The following is a 13,227-nucleotide window of genomic DNA, read 5'->3' as shown; positions in this document are numbered from 1 at the left end:
CAGGTGTCATGATACTATTTTCCATATAGTTTATATCTAAAGGTAATTACTGGACTGTGACTTTTTTTCTTTCATAAAAGCTGTGAAAAAATTACTCCAGTAAAACAACACTGACTTGCTGTAATTGCACATTCACTGCTCAGTTTTAATTAATCAAAGATGGAAGCAAATGCCAGCTGTAATTGCTATGTTTTGATTCCTGCTATACAGTTTTATTACCAGAGCTGTACTAAAACCTTATCTAGAATGTAAACACATATCTGTTAGGACTAGAATGCCTTCACAGGTGTGAGGTTACAATAGCAATTGTGTGTGATCACTGAAGTTCAACCTTTTCCAGTTACAGTGGACTGTTGATCTGCATTGTCAAGGATGTCACCAACCATTAATCGAATTTTATAGCTCCTGTCCTGTCCCTGCTATGTTCATATCTAATGAGGAGTTGTTTAAACTAAAATGCAAGTTTGCAAGTTACTTGCGCTTACCTACTGAAAAGTTTGAGAAGAGAGAGGAGAAGACTGCACTTCTGTGTGTGTGTGTGTTCAGATACTACACTAAATGTAGTTGGACTATGAGTTTTTTTTTTCCATTTACATTACATTTTAATAAGATTTACTACTTTAGCTAAAAAAAAAAAAAAAACATTTTCACATTTTTATGTTTTTACTCTGAATGTGGTATCTTCCTGTTTCATCTTAAATTATTCATTTAGTTAATTTGAAAATCTAGTTTAAAGCAGTTTATATCTGGTCAGTGTTATAAAAGGCAAACATTGGTAATTATATGTTACATACGGTACCCAATTAATTTGAGATAACTTACCAACTAATTACCAAAAGTAAAGATCCATAGCCTTAAAAGCAGTGTGAATGTCTTCTTCCTGAAACTTAATCTACATGCATCACATTACATTCAGGTTAATAGCCCCAGCCAAATAGGCTTCCATTTCATTCGCAGAAATTCATGAATTAATTTCCTTTTATTTCCCACTTTTATAGGTCACAGTGAAAGTCATTTGAAACATCTCTCTGTACAGCTACAGATTCCAGCTTCTGGGGATTCCCCAGATATTTCCAAACCAGCTATCAGACTCCCATCAATAAGCACCCTGTCCCCACATCAGAGACCCACCCAAATTGTTCCCCCTGTACTCACAGACTTATTCTGTCACTACCCACAGACTGTGACCCCAGTTGAGGAAAGTAGTATAAATTTACCAGCAAACAGAGTCCTTCATCCAAAAAATTAACTGCTGTAGCGCTGCTTACTTGGTCAAACTCCTTGCAAGTCTCACACTCTCTTTCACAATGCCTCTTACCAAATCTCCTCCACATTTATCCTCACTCAAAGGGGTAATCCTGATCATTCCTGGGATAGAACTATGGCTTATTATGCTTAACATTTAGCAGTAACATAGGCATGTGCATCTTGAAGGTCCACTTTGGTCGGTGCCAAGAAAACATCTGCAAACATGTTACTTCTTGCTTCTTGCTATATATTGAATATATCTCTACTCTTCACTCTATTTTCATACATACATGAGGTGGGGGAAATAGTCACCCTTGACAGAGCTAGACACTTTCTTGCTTTCCTTAAACAATTTATGCCACAAATGCAAACACTAACTGCAGAATACAGAATACAAGATGTAATTGAATGAAAAAGTGCCCAAAAATACCATGTTTCCCAGTAGAAGCCCCCAAATAGAATAGTCTCCAAATCCACAAAAGACTAAACCATTTTGGCATACCCCATTGTCCCTTTACAAAGCTGTTAAGATCTAATGCATTGCATAGGGTTTCAATGTATTTTCGTGGAGAGCAGAAAAGTGTAATTCCTCTATAATTAGAACTTACTTCATGTCCTTTTTTAAAATAACGACAGCCACTAGACATTTCTGGCACTGCCTTCTGAATGGAGTACAGTGCTCCTTCCATCTTCAGTCAACACTTCCCCATACTTGTTTAGCAGAGCTTGTAAGTGGTGTCATGTCCCACTCCACCAGATTTCATGAATCTTTGAGACTGGTCTCAAGTCTATTTCCGTGGCCTCCCCAAATCCTATGTGTTTTTGCACTTGCTTAGCTGCAGCCCTCCTGGCTCTTCTCTATGTCTCAGCTTAATCAGAAGAGCCTCTGTTTGCATTGTTCTGAAGGCTTCTTTGTTAATATCTTTTCTCACCAAAGGTGTCTAGGGTTACTGTCTTGACAAGCAAAGCTTTTTCTGCTCCTACAGTCAAACAATTTAACCTGGTTCTTTTACATCCCCTTAATCAGTTGAAGAGGGAATCCGTTTCGACTTCAATTCCTATTTCATAATCTTTCTTCTGCTTATATAAATGCATTGCTTGCTTCCATCTGTACTGTAAATGCACATCCTTCAGAAATATGAGCAAATAAGGCTGTGAACAAACTGTCCACAAAAATCCTACATTCTTATTAATATTAAACTATATGCAAACATTCCCATGAATATTCTTCTTTATTTCTTTATTAAAGTTTCTGATTAATGATTTAAAAAGAACGCTGCCAAAGGTGTTTTATTGGACCTTAATGATGTCCATAAAGCATAACATGCCACCAATAGAAGAAGGCAACAAATTATCAGGAAATAAACGATAACAGTAATGGGAACAATAAAATTCACATTATAACCATCCATTAAAAGCCATTTTTTTATGGTGGTGTATTAGGGATGGTGCTTTTTCCCCCAGCAGGGTCTGTATGGTAACTCTGTAGTTCCTGTGCACAAGTAAAGAACCCATATTTTAGTAGAAATTTGGTGTGAATTGATTGTCGGTGTGTAAGCAGGGGCTACGTGCATCATGTCAGATCTTCTCTCAAGAAAATGCCGTGATGAGAGTGTAAAAGATTTAACGCGAAGAACATTTTTTTCTCTTTTTCTTTCTTTCTTTCTTTTCTTTTTTTTTTTAAACCCCTTTGCTCTCGGAGCAAATAACATTTCCGCTTGTTCGTCGCCGGTGTGCGTCGTCAGTCAGCATCAGAGAGAGAGAGAGAGAGAGAGAGAGAGAGAGAGAGAGAGAGAGAGAGTGTGTGTGTGTATGTGTGAGAGAGAGAGAGAGAGAGAGAGAGAGAGACGCATGGTGGTAGATTTAATCTTCAGCACGGCTCTCACTCTGGGTAACTTTCTGAAGCTGGATCGTTCATCTGCTTTGGCTGTAAGTGTAGGATCGCATCGCTGTATGATCCAATGCCGGAGCTGAAGGAAACCCATCTATCCATCCTGCACTGGAGCGCGTAACCGTTTGCGGAATGCGTGAATCCTCCAGTACTTTTTTTATTTTCCACAGATATCTGCGTGCTTTTCCAGCCAGCATGGTGAGTGAGTACTGAATTCCCTCTGCGCTTAGGCTCTGGGGAACGGAGTGGTGGTTTCTCTTTCAGCACTGATTTTCATAGCTAGAAGACGCGTCGGATGTTCTGGTCATCGTCTGGAGTTGCTTTTGGTGTGCTTTTAATTATATATGGATGGAGCATGAATCTCGGATATTGCGTTATTGTTGATTATTTAATCTCATAATATTTTAGGATATAACTCTTCACTTAACGCGTCGCTTCTTGTACAGCTGAAAGTTAGACTGCGCCCGGAACCGCGGGCTACTAGATGTAATGGTGTGCTACGTGAAGGTAGTGTAGTATTGTGTGTAGTAGTGCAGTACACTGTAGTATGGTAATGTGCTGTTTTGGGATATAGCCCTTAGAGAAAAAAAAGCACTTTAAATGAACGGATTAGCAGCTTTTACCCCATCACCAGAAGGGAAACTGCACCTGTCCGGTTGGTCAACTGAACTCGTATTACCTTCACACTACACTACATTACACTACACTACACGGGGTCTTACGGGCATCCGGTGGCACCTTGTGCTTTCGTTTCCCAGAAAATGCAACCCGAATCCATTATGCACACGACGACCTAATTACCTAACTCATCCACTGACTTCAACTGGCCTAAAGGTCCACCTGGCAACCACAGTGTGGATTACAATACTCTCTTTCTCTCTGTCTTTGTCTTAAACTCTTACTCTGTAAATGTGTGTTTGTGTGTTTTTGGGGAAGGGCTAGCTTAATGGTTAAGATGTTGTACTACTGATCAGAAGGTAAAGAGTTTAAATCCCATTACCTCTAAGCTGCTACTGCTGGGCCCTTGTGCAAGGCCCTTGATCCTCATCTACTCTTTTATAAAATTGGGTATCCCATAAATGTAAGTGCCTCTGTGTGTACAGGGTTTTTTTCCTGTCCAAGTATAGGAGTATCTGACAGTTCGGGCCTTATGTGTACATCAGTTTGCTGTCAAAAATCAAACAAAATTGGGTTTATATGTATAGGCCTATTTATTATTATTTATTTGTAGAAGCATAACATTCAATAGCTGCATGTCAATGAAGAATTGTCACCCAGAGTTTGTGTGTGTATATGAGAAGGAGACAGAGTACAATGTGAGTGACCTGCATTGCCCATGTGTTTCTTGATAATTGTTATGGTAGCGCTTCTTTATTATAATTTAACATTTAATTTACTTTTCATTTATGTTTATCAGGAAACTCACCTTAATGCTGTCATTTATTTTGTGTGTGTGTGTAACATGCATCTTTCTCTTCTCCTTCTTCTGTTTCTTCTACTTTGTAAAGAGTTTTTATATTTCTTTATGTCCAAGGTAACAATAACAGCAACATCTTGTGCTGTGTGGATTGTGTGTTTATATATATATATATATATATATATATATATATATATATATATATATATATATATATATATATATATATATACATACATTGTGCTTGACTAAATTGTATAATACTTGCATGTGGACTATTTAGTGAGCTGATGTCCCTGATGGCATCATTCTGTCTTTTTATTTGTGCTAGCAGGAGAAATGAGGTACTATCAAGCAGTGGGCATAATGAATAGTGTCTCTGTTTAGCAAGCTGTGGATAGGCATGGCAGATGTGTGCTCACTGAAGATCAATTAACCCATTTAATCGCAGCAGTCACAATGATGTGACATTTTGTGTTAGGTTTGTAAAGCTTCAAAAGGGCAGGTGAGGCACACGTTTCTGAGATGACTAAGTAAAAATAATTGAAATTAGAAATAGTATTGGTTTTGTGTAAGTGGTATAAATGGTCAGGTGATCAAAATCATCATGCTTGAATGTTAGAAAGAAGTGGTTTCTAGTATAGATCGATTCACTTTCAGTGAGCCTTTGCCCACTGTATGGATGCTTTTCTGTTCACCATGACTTTCTATCTGCACCAACCAGTCATTCATTCATCTCTAACCTGTCTATTCAACATTCTGACCCTCAGAACTGCCGCTTACAGCCTACAGTGTTTGTGTGTTTCTATACTATTTAGTTTAAAATCTGTAATTTTTTATGTGCACAAAAGAGATCCCAAGAGATCAGCAATTTCTAAAACTCTAAAACCAGCCCATATGGCACCAACAACCATGCTACAGCCAAACTCTTTTACTGCTTCACTTTTTTTCACATGTATGATATAAACATTACCTGAAGCTCTTGACCTCTTTCTGCTTGATATTATGCACTGTGCTGGCTTCACATGTTTGTGCGATGGTGGCAATGTGAACTAGGTTAATTGAATGACTAGGTTAATTAAATGATTTAGATTTTAAGAAAATTCATCTGCTATGGCTCTTCTTGCAAGTAAAATTCATACATTCATTTTGTTGATTTCAGGAATATAATTACAGCATTCAGGATTAAATCAGTCAAAGCATTTACATAGAGAATGGCACTGTTTTATTGTAGCTATTTATATAGAACAAAAATTACAATGAATGAAGTGTCATTTAGAGAAAAAAAACCTCTTGACTGTTGATCTTCAGTTATTACATTCTAAAACAGCTTGTAAAGTATTTTTGTGTTCTGTTCTAAGGTGTAAAACATTGTAGAATCTTATACAAAACTTTTCATTTGAAAAAAAAAGACTGATTAAAAACTTAAAATTAAAAGAAAAAAAAAAACTTAGCTACACATGAATTTTATGGATCCAGGCTTGTCAGCTTCTTGCGTCTTGTAATGATTTCTGTTAAGGGCAATTTTCTGAATAATAACCTCACAAATTTTGGAGTGGGGATTCTCTTTGGTCTCGTCGAAGTTTGAATCATTCTTACCTAATCTAAAATTTATCTCCTGGTTTTAATTGAAGTGCAGAGGGAGTGAGGGAAAAGTAATTTAAAACCTGATCTCTTTGCTTCTCATGTGGTGGTGCTGAAGCCTTGGGGCAGTATTATGTGTTTAATCTGGCATTAAGATACAGTGTGTTTGGTCATGCTTCAGGCACATAAAATAAACTTCAATTAATTAAACATTATTATTGGGGGAACTACATCAGACCAATGAGGCAAGGTAATTCTCTTACAAAAAACTTTTTTTAACCACATCGAGCAGATGTGAGCAGATTGCTGTGTTAAAAATATATAGATAACAATTTCTAAGAATTATATAAGCTGTTTTTAGCTAAAGGGATTATTGACCTGCTTTATTCTTGGTGATGCTGACTTTGCAAACGTACATCAAGTAACTAACAGACCTCAAGGTCAGCTTTATTAAGCTATACTCAGAGGCCTGGTTAACAGACAATAGTGGCAAACACATGTTAATGAGTTTTTGTAGATAATGAGATAGTCATTTCACAATTAAGGATTTAAAAATATCAATAAAGTACAGACAGAGAGCAGTATAAAATATTTCAAACTTCTTTTTTATTTTTATTTATTTATTTATTTTTTTAGTTGAGTAAATATAAGTATATTTTGGATTTTTTCGTAATGAATGACTTATAGCTAGTGGCTATACCTAGCTATTAGTTCAATATAGTAATAATAAGTATTTAAATGAATAAAAATATTGGCAGGTCTACAGAAATAAGACACACAATACTCTCTTTATAACTTCCTAATGCTGTTAAGATCAGATTGTCAAAATTTAATTGTTTGTATTTAATTGTATAAAAAAAACCCTTTCTTTCGGCTTCTCCCATTAGGGGTCGCCACAGCTGATCATCTGCATGTTTGATTTGGCACGTTTTTACGCTGGATGCCGTTCCTAACGCAACCCTCCCCATTTATCCGGTTGGCACCGGCACTAAGAGTGGCTGGGGGTGGTTCCCTGGTCAGGAGCTATTTATAGCTCTACCTATATTTATAGCTATAAATACATTAATGACAACTTATAAATTTTTCTCTATAGCTGAATATCAAATAGACATACAGCTGTTCTAAAAGTTCTACAATGCAGATGTCATACCCTACTTTTTGTGTATTTTCTAAAACAGTGGCATTATTTTTTTAAATAGTGCTCACTTTTTGGTGGTATGAGCTTTTATAATAGAATAAGCTGCAAGTTCCTGAGAACATTTTGAATATGAGGCTGTGATGTATCTGTACGCAAATATGTCTGTATTCAAATGCACACTGGAGTCTGGAGGAATACATTTCTCCATTTGTTGATAGGAGATTCGTGTTTAGTGATGCCTGAAATGATTTTCATCCACACGGTAAGCCTGAGAGGGAGACAGTGGGTGAGAGAGAGAGAGAGAAAGAGAGAGAGAGAGAGAGAGAGAGAGAGAGAGAGAGAGAGAGAAAGAGAGAGAGGTGCAGACAGAAAGTTCGCAAGGAGTGATAGCCCACTGGGATACATAAAGAGGGAAGTGAATGAGGAATAGAAAAAGTAGAGGTGAAAGGCACACAAAGACACAAAAAGAGCTAAAAATGAAGAAAGTGTGAACTATAGCTGAGCTACAGTAATGTGCTAACAGCAGATACTCCATATTACTTCATCGGCCCATTCCTCTGTTTTCTGTCCATTGTGCATTATGTGGTTCAAGAGATCTTGACGACTATCACAGTTCTCTGATTCTTTTTTTCATCAGTTTGTGCCAGTCTCATCACCCTGGGCAAACCAAGTAGCAGACTAGGATAGACAGAGGGAGAGAGAGACAGACAGAGAGAGACACAGTGAGAATTCCCAATGACTCAAGGTCTGGCAGAAAGGCTGTATGGGAGAAGGAGAATGCTGCCTTATTTGAATGGGGACAGGAAATTGCCAGGCCAAAACAAGGGGTTCAAAAGTGCTGCTCAGGAAAGCTGATGAGGCTACAGCTGTGTGATTATGACATTAAGAAAGAGGCTTCCTTCCTGTGTGTGTAATAGCCTTCTACTGGTTTAATAAACTGATTGAAGGACATTAGTTAGTTTCTCTCCAAAAATAGCCTGGACACTGTGGGCACCAAATAAAGTGTCATTCACAGCACTGTTGCCAGGTGGGTGAAATAAAATTACCGTATGTCCCCAAACGAGCATATTTTAGCCTAACCATATAAAACTCAACTCATTATAGTCTCAGGGTCTGCTGTTTCTTCATCACACTAATATGCTTTAAGTTTAATTACTGTTTAATAATGTAAGGCAACCAGATCGCACTGTTCTCAGGCTGCCATGATTCTTTAGGCTCTGTCATTATGTTAACCCTTTAAGCTCACTACCTTTGTGTGTTTATTATTCAATTATAAAGGGCAGTTTGTATACCTATTAATACTTAATGATGATTATCATTCTTATTATTATTAATCTTTGTGTGCATCATGATTCATCAGAAAGACATATCACAGGTGTCCAAAAATATTTAGTATCCAAACCACAACACACCTAACAAACTTCTGCAATACAGTTAGCATACTGTAAAATAGACCACACACAGCGTCCTTACAAAGTGTACTTACAGTTATGTATGCATAATCATCAGGTGATGAGTAGCACAGAAATAACAAAAGACATTATTAGTCCAGGGCTGGGTTTTTTTTTCTTTTCATTCAGAGAGCATACCCTTATTGTTGAAGGTGATTATGCATATTAAAGTGCGTTTGGCTAATTATTTTAAACCCACTGACACATGCATAAAACATTATCTGAATTGATTATGAAAGTACAGTACAGGTGAAATATAATAGCAGGACCAATAAACATGAAGAAGAGGCATTGCATACTTTACTCTGTCATCCAATATTCAAAAAGCTTAAGTACATACAGTTGAGGCCAAAGGTATTTGTGTGCCTAGATTTGAACAATTCTATAACAATTCCAGTGTAACTTTTCTCAAATGCACAAGTTTCTTCTAATGGAGACAGTTAAAAATAAAACTAATACTTATAATATGTTTGTATATATATATATATATATATATATATATATATATATATATATATATATATATATAAACTAATACTTATGAGATGTTTGTATATATATATATATATATATATATATATATATATATATATATATATATATATATAAACTAATACTTATGAGATGTTTGTATATATATATATATATATATATATATATATATATATATATATATATATATATATATATATATATATATATATATATATATATATATATATATATATATATATATATATATATATATATATATACTGACCCGGCATAACATTATGACCGCCTGCTTGACATTTACAGCATTAACTTCAGCAATCATCTGTTGATCAGACCAGTATACAGTCCCATTTTTTGGACAAAAGCTTCCCCACCACGTGATGCTGCCACCTTGCTTTACAGTTTTTTCTGCATTGTTTTTCTTCACATAGCACTGATCATTATGGTTAAACCGTTTAATTTTGTTTCATCTGCCCAAAGAACACTTTTTAAATAGGCTCGATCTTTGTGTAATAATCACTTGCAATCAATTAAAGTACATGTAGTTCTAAGTGTAGGGGCTTCAATTGTGCACGTATGCATTTCAGGCCAGACTCTCATAATGATGGATGTTCAGTTGAACCTTTGGACCAAAGTTTGTTTATCTGTTAGAATTAATGTGTGACTGCTTCCTAAACGATGAATTGTTATAAAGATGTGCAAATTTAAATACAGTTGTTTGTACAGATGCTTGTGGTAGCTTCAGTTTGAAGTTGTTATGACAGGCTTCTAAAAACCATTGTCCATTTCAGGAACCTTTGAATATCCTTTTATATCATAATAAAGGAATAGCATGACTACCATATTTTCCACACTAGCAATTAGGAGAAGACAGGACATTATTGACATGAAACATTTAAAAAATTCTCGCTGTTCTAGTTGATGTGCGTTCTTCAGTAAATGTTTTATGTAATAGCTGTTTAAACATCATCATCATCATAGATAATTGATAACACAAATAATTTATAATATAAAATAAATATAATAATAATATAAAAATAAAGATAATTTTCAGCTGGTCCAGTAACTAAAGTAAGGTCAGAAAAATAATTAAATGGATTCAATTGGATACCTCACATATAATCCAGTCAGCTTTACATAATTTATTAATGAGGTATTACGCATGACATTTATGATTACCGTAATTTCCAGACTATTAAGCGCACCCAAATATAAGCCACACCCACAGAATTTTACAAAGATTTTTATTTTGAACATAAATAAGCCGCACCTGTCTATAAGCTGCAACTAATGAACTTTACACAGACTTTAACGAAAGACAGTGTCTGTTACACGGTGTGAGTTTTGGAAACCTGTCTGTGCTTATATGATTTCTTTTGCAACTGGAGTTAGCGAGCTTTCTCTTGACCCTGACTCAACGCTTACAACGGCTTGTATCTAAAGAGTAGCCTACCAAGAAAGTCATTGTTCACTGTCTTCCTACGTCCTTTCACAACAATTTCTCTCTCTCTAAAGTATTTCTTTTGTCATCGTCGTGCGTTTAAAAATCACCATCGTGAAGCTTTTCTCCCGATGCCGTGCAGCTCATAACACAGGTGAAGTGCGTTTTTTCATGCCTGGTTGTTTTCAGCGTGAATGATTCGCATTTCCTGTAGACAGTCCGAGTGAGAGGCAGGTCAAACGTCAGAGGAACCTCATCCATATTTATGATGTGGTGCGGCCCGATTCAGTGGGAGCCCATCTGATTTAATATAAAGAGTTTTATTGGTTCACCTGAACCTGTTCGCAATTTCATTGGTCTAATGTAATGGGGCGCAGTTTTTTGGCTTGAAGTTTGTGAAACCGGGAAAAACCCAGGAAAAATCCATATATTAGCTTGTTTAAGCCACGGGGTTCAAAGCGTGGGAAAAAAGTAGCGGCTTATAGTCCGAAAAATACGGTACTCAAGTTCGAAATTAGCATCACAATAAATGGACTTCTCTTGTTTCTAAATATTTAAATTGTGAATTTATAGAGGTATTAAGGTCAACATTTACAAAGGGCAAAAATCCAGAAACAATAAAACACAGTATTATGTCTTCATGGAGCATCTTGTTTTGCTTTCTGTTCCTTTGATGTGGAGTACAAAGAACATCAATTATGAATACTGTTTACAAAAGAAATATCAGACATATGATTAATAATGACAGCTCCTCAGTTCGTTCATGAGCTTGCATTCTTGCCTGTGTGGAATTTTTTTAGAGGTCGACTGATATGGGTTTTTCTCTGGCTGATGCCAATGCCGATATTTAGAAATCATGGCAGCCGATGGAGGATAAACGATGCAGATTTTTTTGGCTGATATGTTTGGATGGTATTCTTTTTTCCACCTTCATCTTCTAATTAATAACAGTTAATTAATAAGGCATGATACACAAAATTGCCTAAATTAAACGTATTTAAAATACCACAAGCCTTTCCAGTCAGTGCACCTGTAGCTTAAACTGCAGCTGGTCTCTCTTCAAATGTTATTCTCATTCTCGCTTTAAAAGTAGCATCACATTTAACCGATGAAATATAGAAAGATAGATAGGGAACGAAGTATAAGATCTTAAAGCTCTCGGAAACACCAAGCTGACGGTCAGCCGGCGGGCAATGTCGGATGGGATTTGAGTTTCTGTGGGCTTTTGTTTTTCGCTGTATTCCGCACCGTTGGCTCTTGTCGGACGGCGTCAGCTGTTTTTCGGCAGGTTCTGCATGCAGCGAAACTCGTCGGCGAGAAAGAGAACTTCAATTGGCAAATGAGCACGCAAAAAAACCCCTGTAACTGACGAACTGTAATTTTTGCCACTTGTCCTTGCAAATAAGCAGACATGATGAAAAAAACTACACAAATCCGTTAGTTATGATCGTAACGCTGCATGCTTTAGATATTTACAGTCCTAGCTCTTCCGGTTTCCCTGTTTAGAGGCCAAAAACAGACTACTGCTACCTGCTAATATAACAGAGTTATGTTCTCACACGCAAACACAGAATGTAAACACACAGTTGGTTGAGTTTGATGCGCCTGCCTAATAATTGGCCTAGTTTCCAGCACAATTGGCTGATGTCGATGGTCTGGTGGCTGATAGTCTTGAAGCTTTTTTATTTATTTATTTTTTTTTACTTTTTAGGTTGCTACTGCTGGTTTGTTATTTGATTTGCTTTCTTTTAATTTGACCCTTCTGTCTGGATTTTTGACATTGCCTTCGTCTTTTAGTGGTGTATTGATTGGCCATTTTAGCAATGCATTTATTTCAACTATCCACAAGTCCACAAGTCTTATCCTATTTTGACATCCATGTATCCCTTTGGTTTCCTTCCACCTCCCTAAAACATGTCACTAGTTGGATTGGCTATGCTAAATTGTCCCTTAGGTGTAAATAAATGTGTGTGGTGTGCGGCATCTGGCATCCCATTTAGAAATATAATTGCTGTCCAGTGTTGTGGGGATAGGCTCATAACCATAATGCTTTGTTTTTATATTTATTTTAACGAGACCAGTGCACCTGTCATTTGCAGTATTGTGGACTCGCTTGGGGAAGCAATGCTGGGAAATGAATGATCTGATCATAGATCATAGACAGATCACCTGTTCTGCTCACTGGCTTCAAATGTCCTATTTTCCTATGAATCATACACCACACACCAATTTGTTACATGCAGTCTGAGTGTGTGTCAGCAGTTTTTTGTTGTTGCTTTTGTATCTGATCCTGAAACAAAGTGTCCTCTGATGTACTTGCATACAGAGTGCACTTGATGATTTAGATGTAGCACATCATTAATCTGCTAACAGTCAAAATCAAGGCAACTAAAATTAATAGGAGATATAAAAATGCCACGTTATTGGATAATAATATTTTTCCTTAGATGGATCTATCAACAAGAGAGAAGTGACTTTTTAGTGAAAAAATTAGACTACATAGATACATTTTTCAAAAGCCTATGTATGACAAAATATTTGAACAAGCTGTAGCAATTGTTT

At 36.4% G+C, this 13,227-nt stretch overlaps 1 protein-coding gene across 6 annotated transcripts in view; it reads left to right on the top strand.

Moving 5' to 3' along the window:
* The first annotated feature begins 3,079 nt into the window (after window positions 1–3,079).
* The window catches only part of pcdh15a (protocadherin-related 15a), a 200,128-nt gene continuing 189,980 nt past the window's right edge, over window positions 3,080–13,227 (top strand). For all 6 annotated transcript variants that reach the window (XM_046834051.1, XM_046834068.1, XM_046834042.1 and 3 more), the window contains exon 1: window positions 3,080–3,337. The gene's annotated coding sequence lies outside the window, so the exon portion shown is untranslated. The remainder of the gene's footprint in view (window positions 3,338–13,227) is intronic.

Source organism: Silurus meridionalis, chromosome 2, assembly GCF_014805685.1.
Source record: "Silurus meridionalis isolate SWU-2019-XX chromosome 2, ASM1480568v1, whole genome shotgun sequence".
In the NCBI taxonomy this organism is placed as follows: domain Eukaryota; kingdom Metazoa; phylum Chordata; class Actinopteri; order Siluriformes; family Siluridae; genus Silurus; species Silurus meridionalis.
Note: the sequence above shows the minus strand (reverse complement) of the source record. Positions and strands in the feature narration are given on the sequence as shown.